At 34.5% G+C, this 10,235-nt stretch overlaps 1 long non-coding RNA gene across 5 annotated transcripts; it reads right to left on the bottom strand.

The window, feature by feature from the left end:
- Positions 1-3,979: 3,979 nt before the first annotated feature.
- Positions 3,980-9,989, bottom strand: LOC107825973 (uncharacterized). Of its 5 annotated transcripts, none has more exons than XR_001657186.2 (5): positions 9,701-9,987; positions 9,526-9,585; positions 7,659-8,442; positions 4,615-6,575; positions 3,980-4,216 (listed from the first exon to the last, which is right to left on the bottom strand). It is a non-coding gene; the product is annotated as an uncharacterized LOC107825973 (long non-coding RNA). The 5 variants fall into 5 exon arrangements; XR_012699212.1 differs by having other exon boundaries at positions 4,615-4,708; positions 5,792-8,442; positions 9,701-9,980; XR_012699214.1 differs by having other exon boundaries at positions 3,980-4,210; positions 4,615-4,708; positions 5,792-8,442; positions 9,701-9,980.
- Between the last annotated feature and the right edge of the window lie 246 nt (positions 9,990-10,235).

Here is a 10,235-nt window from a genome sequence, read left to right as displayed (position 1 = left end):
AAGAAGAATAATGAACCAACAATGATCGTATTTGCTTCTTATGTACTTATGCAGCAACATAAACTTGTCAAATTATTTGTACCATTGTCTAGAAGAATGTTTCAATTCGTACAATGATTTTTCAAGTTTGCACACCATATTTTCCTTTCTAACAACTTTGAATCCTTCTGGCTGAGTTATATAGATTTTCTCTTCCTAGTCTCCATGTAAAATGAAGTTTTTACATCTAACTGAACTAGTTCCAAATTCAACTGTGCTACCAAAGCCAACAAAACTCTAATGGAGGAGTATTTTACGACTGGAGAAAACACCTCATTAAAATCAATTCCCTCCTTTTGAGCATACCTTTTGGCCACCAATCTTGCTTTGTAGCGAACATCTTCTTGGTTAGGAAATCTTTCTTTCTTTGCAAATACCCATTTGCACCCAATTGCTTTCTTGCCCTTCGGGAGATTGACCAATTTCCATGTACTATTCTATTCTGATGAAGGGACTGCATTTCTTCATTCATGGCAATCCTTCACTTATCTTCTTCTGCACTTTGGACTACGTCTTTATCAGTGGTAGGAACACCATCAGTTGCACAAGCCACCATCTCTATGAGACGAACAGGTTTCTTTATTGTTCTTTTTGGCTTGCATGTTGCTATTGATTCAAGTTGTTGTTGGGGTTCCTAAGTTGGAATCTCCCCTTCCACTGACCTTTCTTCTAGGGAAAAATCTTCTATTGTTTTCTCGTGTTCTCCCTGTGTTGGAAAAATTAATTTTCCCTCAAACTCCACTTGCTTTGAAGCACCATCAGTTTGTTTGACAACCTCAACTGTCACCTTATCTGTTATGGAAAATTCATTAAAGGTAACATCTCTGCTGAATATAATTTTTCTTGTCTCTAGACACTATAATCGGTCTCCAGAAGTAATCCCCATAAATATAGCTTTCTTTGCTCTCAGATCCAATTTTGACTCTTTCACATGATAGTATGTAATTGAGCCAAACACATGCAAAAAATTATAATATTCAGCAGGTTTTCCATACCATTTTTCAAATGGTGTCTTTCCACCAATAGCGGCAGATGGTAGACGATTAATGAGGTGGCATGCGTATGTTATTACCTCAGCCCAAAATTCTTTGCCCAACCCAGCATTGGACAACATACACTGAACCTTCTCCAGCAAAGTCCGGTTCATACGTTCTGCCACTCCATTCTGTTATGGTATATTTCTGACGGTGAAATATCTCCAAATGCCATCATATTCACAAATCTTATTGTAAAGATCATTTTTGTATTCTCTACAGTTATCTGTGCGAAGACACTTTATCTTTCTGACTGTTTGAGTCTCTATCATCGCCTTCTATTTGAGAAATATTTCCAGCACCTTATCTTTGGTTTACATAGTATACACCCACACTCTCCGGGAAAAGTCATCAATAAAGGTTACAAAATAGTATTTTCCAACTAATGAAGGTGTTTTGGAAGATCCCCAAGCATCATAGTGAACATAATCCAAAATACCTTTAGTATTATGGATAGTTGTTCCAAATTTAACCCTTGTTTGTTTTCTCTTGACACAATGCTCACAAAACTCCAAATTTCAAGTCTTTACTCCTTTTAACAATCCTTGATCTGATAAAATTTTCAAGGATTTTCCTCCATCATGTCCCACGCACATGTGCCATAGCTTGGTTGCTTCTGCCTCCTTGTCATCACTGGATGTCATTGTTGTTGTCCCAATAATTGTACTATCGTGATAGTGGTACATGTTATTATTTCGCCGAATTTCCTTCATTACCACTAGTGCACCGGAACATATTCTCATTATCCCAATTTCTGCAACGACTATGAACCCCTTTGACTCTAGGGCTCCTACATAAATAAGATTTTTCTTCAATTCTTTTACGTATCGAACATCTGTTAATGTTCTGATCAATCCATCATGATTTCTTAATCGGATTTAACCAGTATCATATGTGGTAAGAGGATTGTTATTTGCAGTGTAAATAACTCCACATTCTCCTTTTTGAAAATTAACGAACCAGTCTTGGTTGGGACACATATGATAGCTACAAGCTGAATCCATCAACCATATGTCACATGGTTTGAATGGCTCAGTTATAACTAGTGAAAAATCAAAGTCGTCACAATCAGCTACATTTGAATCCATGATAGCCTTCCCATTGTTAGGTTTGGCCTTGTTTTTCAACTTTGGACAGTCTTTCTTCCAGTGTCCCTTTTCTCGGCAAAAGGCACATTCATTTTTGTTGGGTCTGGATCTTGACTTGGATCTTCCTTTCTTCGTTCTCATATGATTTTGAGAACGACCTCTTATGACCGGCGCTTCTCTTTCTCCACTCTTTTATTTTTCTCTCTTTCTTTGTTCATAGCTGTACTAGGCAGAACAAAATTTTTTGAGAGATACTTAATCATTCCCAAGAAGTAGAGTAGTTTTGAGGTGCTTGTGCTCATCGAGAAGTGAACTTTATAACATTAAGGCCATATCTCCATCATTAAAAGTCACGTCCATATTCTGCAAATCTGTCATCAACTTATTAAAGCTGGTGAAATGATCATTCATTGCAGTATCAGGAACATATGTGAAGCGTAACAGTCTTTTTTTCATGTAAAGTTTATTTTGACTATTTTTCTTCAAGAATTTATCCTCCAATGTATTCCACAATTTACTTGCAGAAGTTTTTTTTGTGTATGGATACTTCTGTTCTCTTGCGAGGTAAGATCAAATGGTACCACAAGCAACGCGGTTGATAATCTTCCAATCTTCTTCTCCGATATTGTCTGGTTTCTTTTCATCTATGGTAATATCTAGACCTTGTTGAAAAAGGACATCAAGAACCTCAGCTTGCCACATCCCAAAATGTCCTGACCAGTCAAAAATTTTAACTGCAAATTTTGCATTTGACATAATTCTTATCATAAGCGATGTTACCAATGACGTATTACTGACACTCGATGTGGACTCTTTATTTTTCTTGTCTCCTATTTTTACTATAGATACTATTTATTTGCTGACACTACAGAACACCAAAATAATTCTTTTCTGATGTGGAAGTTCAGACTATGCTGCAACTACAGAGCATACTCAGATAGAACCTTGGCTCTGATACCAATTATTGCGGAAGCCGAATTATAGAGAGTGATTAAATCATAACTACTATATCTAAAGGTAGCTAATAAATAGTAAGTGAGACAATAATAAAAATAACACCAGAAATTAATGAGGTTTGGTAAAATTTGATTTTTGCCTAGTCCTCGAACACAATAAACTCAAACTTTATTTCACTCCAAAACTACAAGAGGGAAAGAAGATTCAAATGCCTTAGGAGATAAGAAGGCAAGTGAGAGATGTTTTATAAATGAACAAAATTCTTGCTATTTATATAAGGAAAATGGCCTTAATAATGTCATGCATGATATCACATTAAGTGTGATCATGCAATATAAATGCATGAAAACATGCATCTACCAATATTTTTCTAAAAGGAGGTTTCAAATGTTCACACTAGTTCACATTAATCTTGTAAAATTCAACAGTTATGACATAAGTGGAAATTCAAAAATCATCATATAACACTGTATACTCGTATCAAACACGGAAGTTCGAATTTTCATCTATTCAGCTGAATCAAAATTCAGCAAATACATAGAAAGAAAGAAGTAGAAAGATACATTTAACTTTGAATACCTTAATCTTTTTTTTTTGTTTACACGATGATCCTATCTATATTTTTGTGATACGCCAAGAAGTACCCACATAATATAACTATTGTTTTATAGGAAGAACTTATTCATATGGCTTTATAGGCAGATAAATTTTAGACATAGTTAATACTAATCAAAAGAAATTAAAGATGCAACATATTATAACTCCTTTCCAGTGTAGTCAAAGGGGGATTTAAGCGCAAAGTGCAATTGAAGTGTGAGATTTAGTTGAAAAAGGCACAACGAAGAAGAAAAAAAAAATATGTAATACAAAAAAAATGACAATTTCATTCACAATGATTTCTTCAACAATTGAGATTTCTTTTTGCCAATTACATTTATTTGTTTTGCATCGCTTTATTCAAACATAGGCAATAAGGCGCACACCTTAGTGCCTTGCCTATAGTGAAGCGCAACCTACATGAGGCGAAGTGCATTCCCTGAGCGTTTTTGACCTTCAGCGCTTAAGCGCGACTCAAATAAGGCTTGGACAACACTGCTCCTTCCAAACAAAAAATTAGATGTATTGTTGTTTAGTCAGACAATAAAAACGGAAGCACATCTTTGTAATTGACAAAGAATACTTTTAATGATTTCAATAATTTCAGACTATAAGAACTGATTTTGTCTCTTGCTAGGTTCATGCGAGTAAATACTTACCGTTTGCACACAATATTTATATTTCTCCAATGCAAAATAGTAAGTAATTGTGAGAAAAGAAAAAGACGCAAATCAAACTCCTGTTGCCTGCACTGCAACAGAAGTTCGTCGCACGAAAATAATGCCTACTATCGCAACAATTTTAGTATTCTACAAGAGAATCTAAACCAGAGTATAGTCATACTACTTTTACTGTGTTTTCTATACCAGAAAGAGAAGCAAATACCAAAAGAGACTTACTCAATATCCAAGATGTACACAATTAAAGCTGCTTACAACACGCCTAACTACACAATGGACCTGCGATAAGTATGTAGTGTCCAATCCGATCCATCTGCAAACATGTTATGACATAAATGGAAATTCAAAAATCTTCATATAACACTGTATACTCGTATCAAACACGGAAGTTCGGTTTTTCATCTATTCAGCTGAATCAAAATTCAGCAAATTCATAGAAAGAAAGAAGCAGAAAGATACATTTAGCTCTTAATACCTTAATCTTTTTTTTGTTGACACGACGATCCTATCTCTATTTTTGTGATGCACCAAGAAGTACCCACATAATATAACTATTTTTTTATAGGTAGAACTTATAGATATGCCTTTATAGGCATATAAGTTTTAGACATAGCTAACACTAATCAAAAGAAATTAAAGATGCAACATAATATAACTCCTTCCCAGTGTAGTCAAAGGGGGCTTTAAGCGCAAAGTGCAATTGAAGTGTGGGCTTTAGTTGAAAAAGGCGCAACAAAGAAAAAAATAAAAATATATATGTAATGCAAGAAAAAAATGACAATTTCATTCATAGTGATTTCCTCAACAATTGAGATTTCTTTTTGCCAATTACATTTATTTATTTTGCACCGCTTTATTCAAACATAGGCAATGAGGCACACACCTTAGTGCATTGCCTATAATGAAGCGCAACCTAAGTGAGGCGAAGCGCATACCCTGAGCGTTTTTGAGTTTCAGGGCTTAAGCGCGCCTCAAATGAGGCTTGGACAATACTGCTCCTTCCAAACAAAAAATTAGACGTGTTGTTGTTTAGTCAGACAATAACAACGGAAGCTCATCTTTGTAATTGACAAAGAATACTTTTAATGATTTAAAAAATTTCAGACTATAAGAACTGATTTTATCTCTTGCTACGTTCATGCGGGTAAATACTTACCGTTTGCACACAATATTTATATTTCTCCAATGCAAAACATGAAGTAATTGTGAGAAAAGAAAAATACGCAAATCAAACTCATGTTGCCTGCACTGCAACAGAAGTTCGTCGCACGAAAATAATGCCTACTATCGCAACAATTTTAGTATTCTACAAGAGAATCTAAACCAGAGTATAGTGATACTACTTTTACTGTGTTTTCTATACCAGAAAGAGAAGCAAATACCAAAAGAGACTTACTCAATATCCAAGATGTACACAATTAAAGCTGCTTACAACACGCCTAACTACACAATGGCCCTGCGATGAGGATAATCCCAGAAAGCTATATCCAAAAACTCTACTCTTTTGAAAAATTTGTCTCCTTTGAATAAAATTGCAGATCAAAAGAGAGATTATTGATGAGGGAAAAAACTTTGATTAAACAAGCAAAATTCAGCTACTTTCAACTGCAAAGAACTGCAAGGAAAACACAGTAAAGCTTAAGAGGAATTTTATCAAACACTTACAGGACAAAAGGAGGGTAAAGAAGAACAAGACAGAACTTGGTACTAAACAAAAGCAAAGTAAAGAAATGCAGCAGAGATAGAATTGAGTTGTAAGAAGCGATGATTTTTACGCGGCAAATTAGGGTGAACGTGTCATCAGCACAAGAAATGACAAAAATGCCCTCATTATGAAGCAATAGTACCCTTTTCATTGTTTATGATACTTTCTTCATTCCCTCTAGGTTTGTTAATGTACTGTCAATTTCCAATGTTGTATAACATTCTAGTAATTGATATATTAAACTTCACACGAACTGCAACGGTCAAACATTATAGTTACACAATCAAGGATTTGATGGCAAGACTAATATAGTTCCATATTGAAAGCAAAGTGATACAATAAGCAAAAAGTATTTTTTGTACTATGTAGCCATGAAAGGGCTCTTTCCTGCATAATATGTGCAAAGAGAGATCAGGAACCAAACAATCTGCTAAGTTTTCTTCACCATAAGTATGTAGTGTCCAATCCGATCCATCTGCAAACATGTTATGACATAAATGGAAATTCAAAAATTTTCATATAACACTGTATACTCGTATCAAACACGGAAGTTCGGTTTTTCATCTATTCAGCTGAATCAAAATTCAGCAAATTCATAGAAAGAAAGAAGCAGAAAGATACATTTAGCTCTTAATACCTTAATCTTTTTTTTGTTGACATGACGATCCTATCTCTATTTTTGTGATGCGCCAAGAAGTTCCCACATAATATAACTATTTTTTTATAGGTAGAACTTATAGATATGCCTTTATAGGTATATAAGTTTTAGACATAGCTAACACTAATCAAAAGAAATTAAAGATGCAACATAATATAACTCCTTCCCAGTGTAGTCAAAGGGGGCTTTAAGCGCAAAGTGCAATTGAAGTGTGGGCTTTAGTTGAAAAAGGCGCAACAAAAAAAAAAATAAAAATATATATGTAATGCAAGAAAAAAATGACAATTTCATTCATAGTGATTTCCTCAACAATTGAGATTTCTTTTTGCCAATTATATTTATTTATTTTGCACCGTTTTATTCAAACATAGGCAATGAGGCGCACACCTTAGTGCATTGCCTATAATGAAGCGCAACCTAAGTGAGGCGAAGCGCATACCCTGAGCGTTTTTGAGTTTCAGGGCTTAAGCGCGCCTCAAATGAGGCTTGGACAACTCTGCTCCTTCCAAACAAAAAATTAGACGTGTTGTTGTTTAGTCAGACAATAACAACGGAAGCTCATCTTTGTAATTGACAAAGAATACTTTTAATGATTTCAAAAATTTCAGACTATAAGAACTGATTTTATCTCTTGCTAGGTTCATGCGGGTAAATACTTACCGTTTGCACACAATATTTATATTTCTCCAATGCAAAACATGAAGTAATTGTAAGAAAAGAAAAAGACGCAAATCAAACTCATGTTGCCTGCACTGCAATAGAAGTTCGTCGCACGAAAATAATGCCTATTATCGCAACAATTTTAGTATTCTACAAGAGAATCTAAACCAGAGTATAGTCATACTACTTTTACTGTGTTTTCTATACCAGAAAGAGAAGCAAATACCAAAAGAGACTTACTCAATATCCAAGATGTACACAATTAAAGCTGCTTACAACACGCCTAACTACACAATGGACCTGCGATGAGGATAATCCCAGAAAGCTATATCCAAAAACTCTACTCTTTTGAAACATTTGTCTCCTTTGTATAAAATTGCAGATCAAAAGAGAGATTATTGATGAGGGAAAAAACTTTGATTAAACAAGCAAAATTCAGCAACTTTCAACTGCAAAGAACTGCAAGGAAAACACAGTAAAGCTTAAGAGGAATTTTATCAAACACTTACAGGACAAAAGGAGGGTAAAGAAGAACAAGACAGAACTTGGTACTAAACAAAAGCAAAGCAAAGAAATGCAGCAGAGATAGAATTGAGTTGTAAGAAGCGATGCTTTTTACGCGGCAAATTAGGGTGAACGTGTCATCAGCACAAGAAATGACAAAAATGCCCTCATTATGAAGCAATAGTACCCTTTTCATTATTTATGATACTTTCTTCATTCCCTCTAGGTTTGTTAATGTACTGTCAATTTCCAATGTTGTATAACATTCTAGTAATTGATATATTAAACTTCACACGAACTGCAACGGTCAAACATTATAGTTACACAATCAAGGATTTGATGGCAAGACTAATATAGTTCCATATTGAAAGCAAAGTGATACAATAAGCAAAAAGTATTTTTTGTACTATGTAGCCATGAAAGGGCTCTTTCCTGCATAATATGTGCAAAGAGAGATCAGGAACCAAACAATCTGCTAAGTTTTCTTCACCATAAGTATGTAGTGTCCAATCCGATCCATCTGCAAACATGTTATGACATAAATGGAAATTCAAAAATCTTCATATAACACTGTATACTCGTATCAAACACGGAAGTTCGGTTTTTCATCTATTCAGCTGAATCAAAATTCAGCAAATTCATAGAAAGAAAGAAGCAGAAAGATACATTTAGCTCTTAATACCTTAATCTTTTTTTTGTTGACACGACGATCCTATCTCTATTTTTGTGATGCACCAAGAAGTACCCACATAATATAACTATTTTTTTATAGGAAGAACTTATAGATATACCTTTATAGGCAGATAAGTTTTAGACATAGTTAACACTAATAAGAAGAAATTAAAGATGCAACATATTATAACTCCTCCCTAGTGTAGTCAAAGGGGGCTTTAAACGCAAAGTGCAATTGAAGTGTGGGCTTTAGTTGAAAAAGGCGCAATAAAGAAAAAAATAAAAATATATATGTAATGCAAGAAAAAAATGATAATTTCATTCATAATAATTTCCTCAACAATTGAGATTTCTTTTTGCCAATTACATTTATTTGTTTTGCACCACTTTATTCAAGCATAGGCAATGAGGCGCACACCTTAGTGCATTGCCTATACTGAAGCGCAACCTAAGTGAGGCGAAGCGTATACCCTGAGCTTTTTTGAACTTTAGGGCTTAAGGGCGCCTCAAATGAGGCTTGAACAACACTGATCCTTCCAAACAAAAAAGTATACGTGTTATTGTTTAGTCAGACAATAACAACGGAAGCTCATCTTTGTAATTGACAAAGAATACTTTTAATGATTTCTACAATTTTAGACTATAAGAACTGATTTCGTTTTTTGCTAGGTTCCTGCGGGTAAATACTTACCGTTTGCACACAATATTTATATTTCTCCAATGCAAAACAGGAAGTAATTGTGGGAAAAGAAAAAGACACAAATCAAACTCCTGCTGCCTGCACTGCAACAGAAGTTCGACGCACAAAAATAATGCTTACTATCGCAACAATTTTAGTATTCTACAGGAGAATCTAAACCAGAGTATAGTCATGCTACTTTTACTGTGTTTTCTATATCAGAAGGAGAAACAAATACCAAAAGAGACTTACTCAATATCCAAGATGTACACAATTAAAGTTGCTTACAACACGCCTAACTACACAATGGACCTGCGATGAGGATAATCCCAGAAAGCTATATTCAAAAACTCTACTCTTTTAAAAAATTTGTCACCTTTGTATAAAATTGCAAATCAAAAGAGAGATTATTGATGAGGGAAAAAACCTTGATTAAACAAGCAAAAATTCAGCAGCTTTCAACAGCTAAGAACTGCAAGGAAAATATAGTAAAGCTGAAGAAGAATTTTATCAAACACTTACAGGACAAAAGGAGGATAAAGAAGAACTAGACAGAACTTGGTACTGAACAAAAGCAAAGCAAAGAAATGCAATAGAGATAGAATTGAGTTGTAAGAAGCAATGCTTTCTACATGTGGCAAATTAGGGTGAATGTGTCATCAGCACACGAAATGACAAAAATGCCCTCATGATGAAGCAAACATGTTGACCATCACATGCCTACTTATCCTCTCTTATATATTAGTAGTAGAAATATAGTTTTCGGAAAATTAAAACCGTATAAAAAGGCTGACATAGGAAAATTCCTCGATCAAACTAGCCAAAAGTATAAATAAACAAGTAATCCAGATTCAACACTTTGTTCAACTCTCTACCATTAAGTCATTCACTTGTGGGGACCAAAAAGGGGAACGGGAATGGGAAAAAGTCACAAGAGATGAAATTAGTGTTTGTATTAAACA

This window comes from Nicotiana tabacum, chromosome 15 (assembly GCF_000715075.1).
Source record: "Nicotiana tabacum cultivar K326 chromosome 15, ASM71507v2, whole genome shotgun sequence".
Classification (NCBI taxonomy): Eukaryota; Viridiplantae; Streptophyta; class Magnoliopsida; order Solanales; family Solanaceae; genus Nicotiana; species Nicotiana tabacum.
Note: the sequence above shows the minus strand (reverse complement) of the source record. Positions and strands in the feature narration are given on the sequence as shown.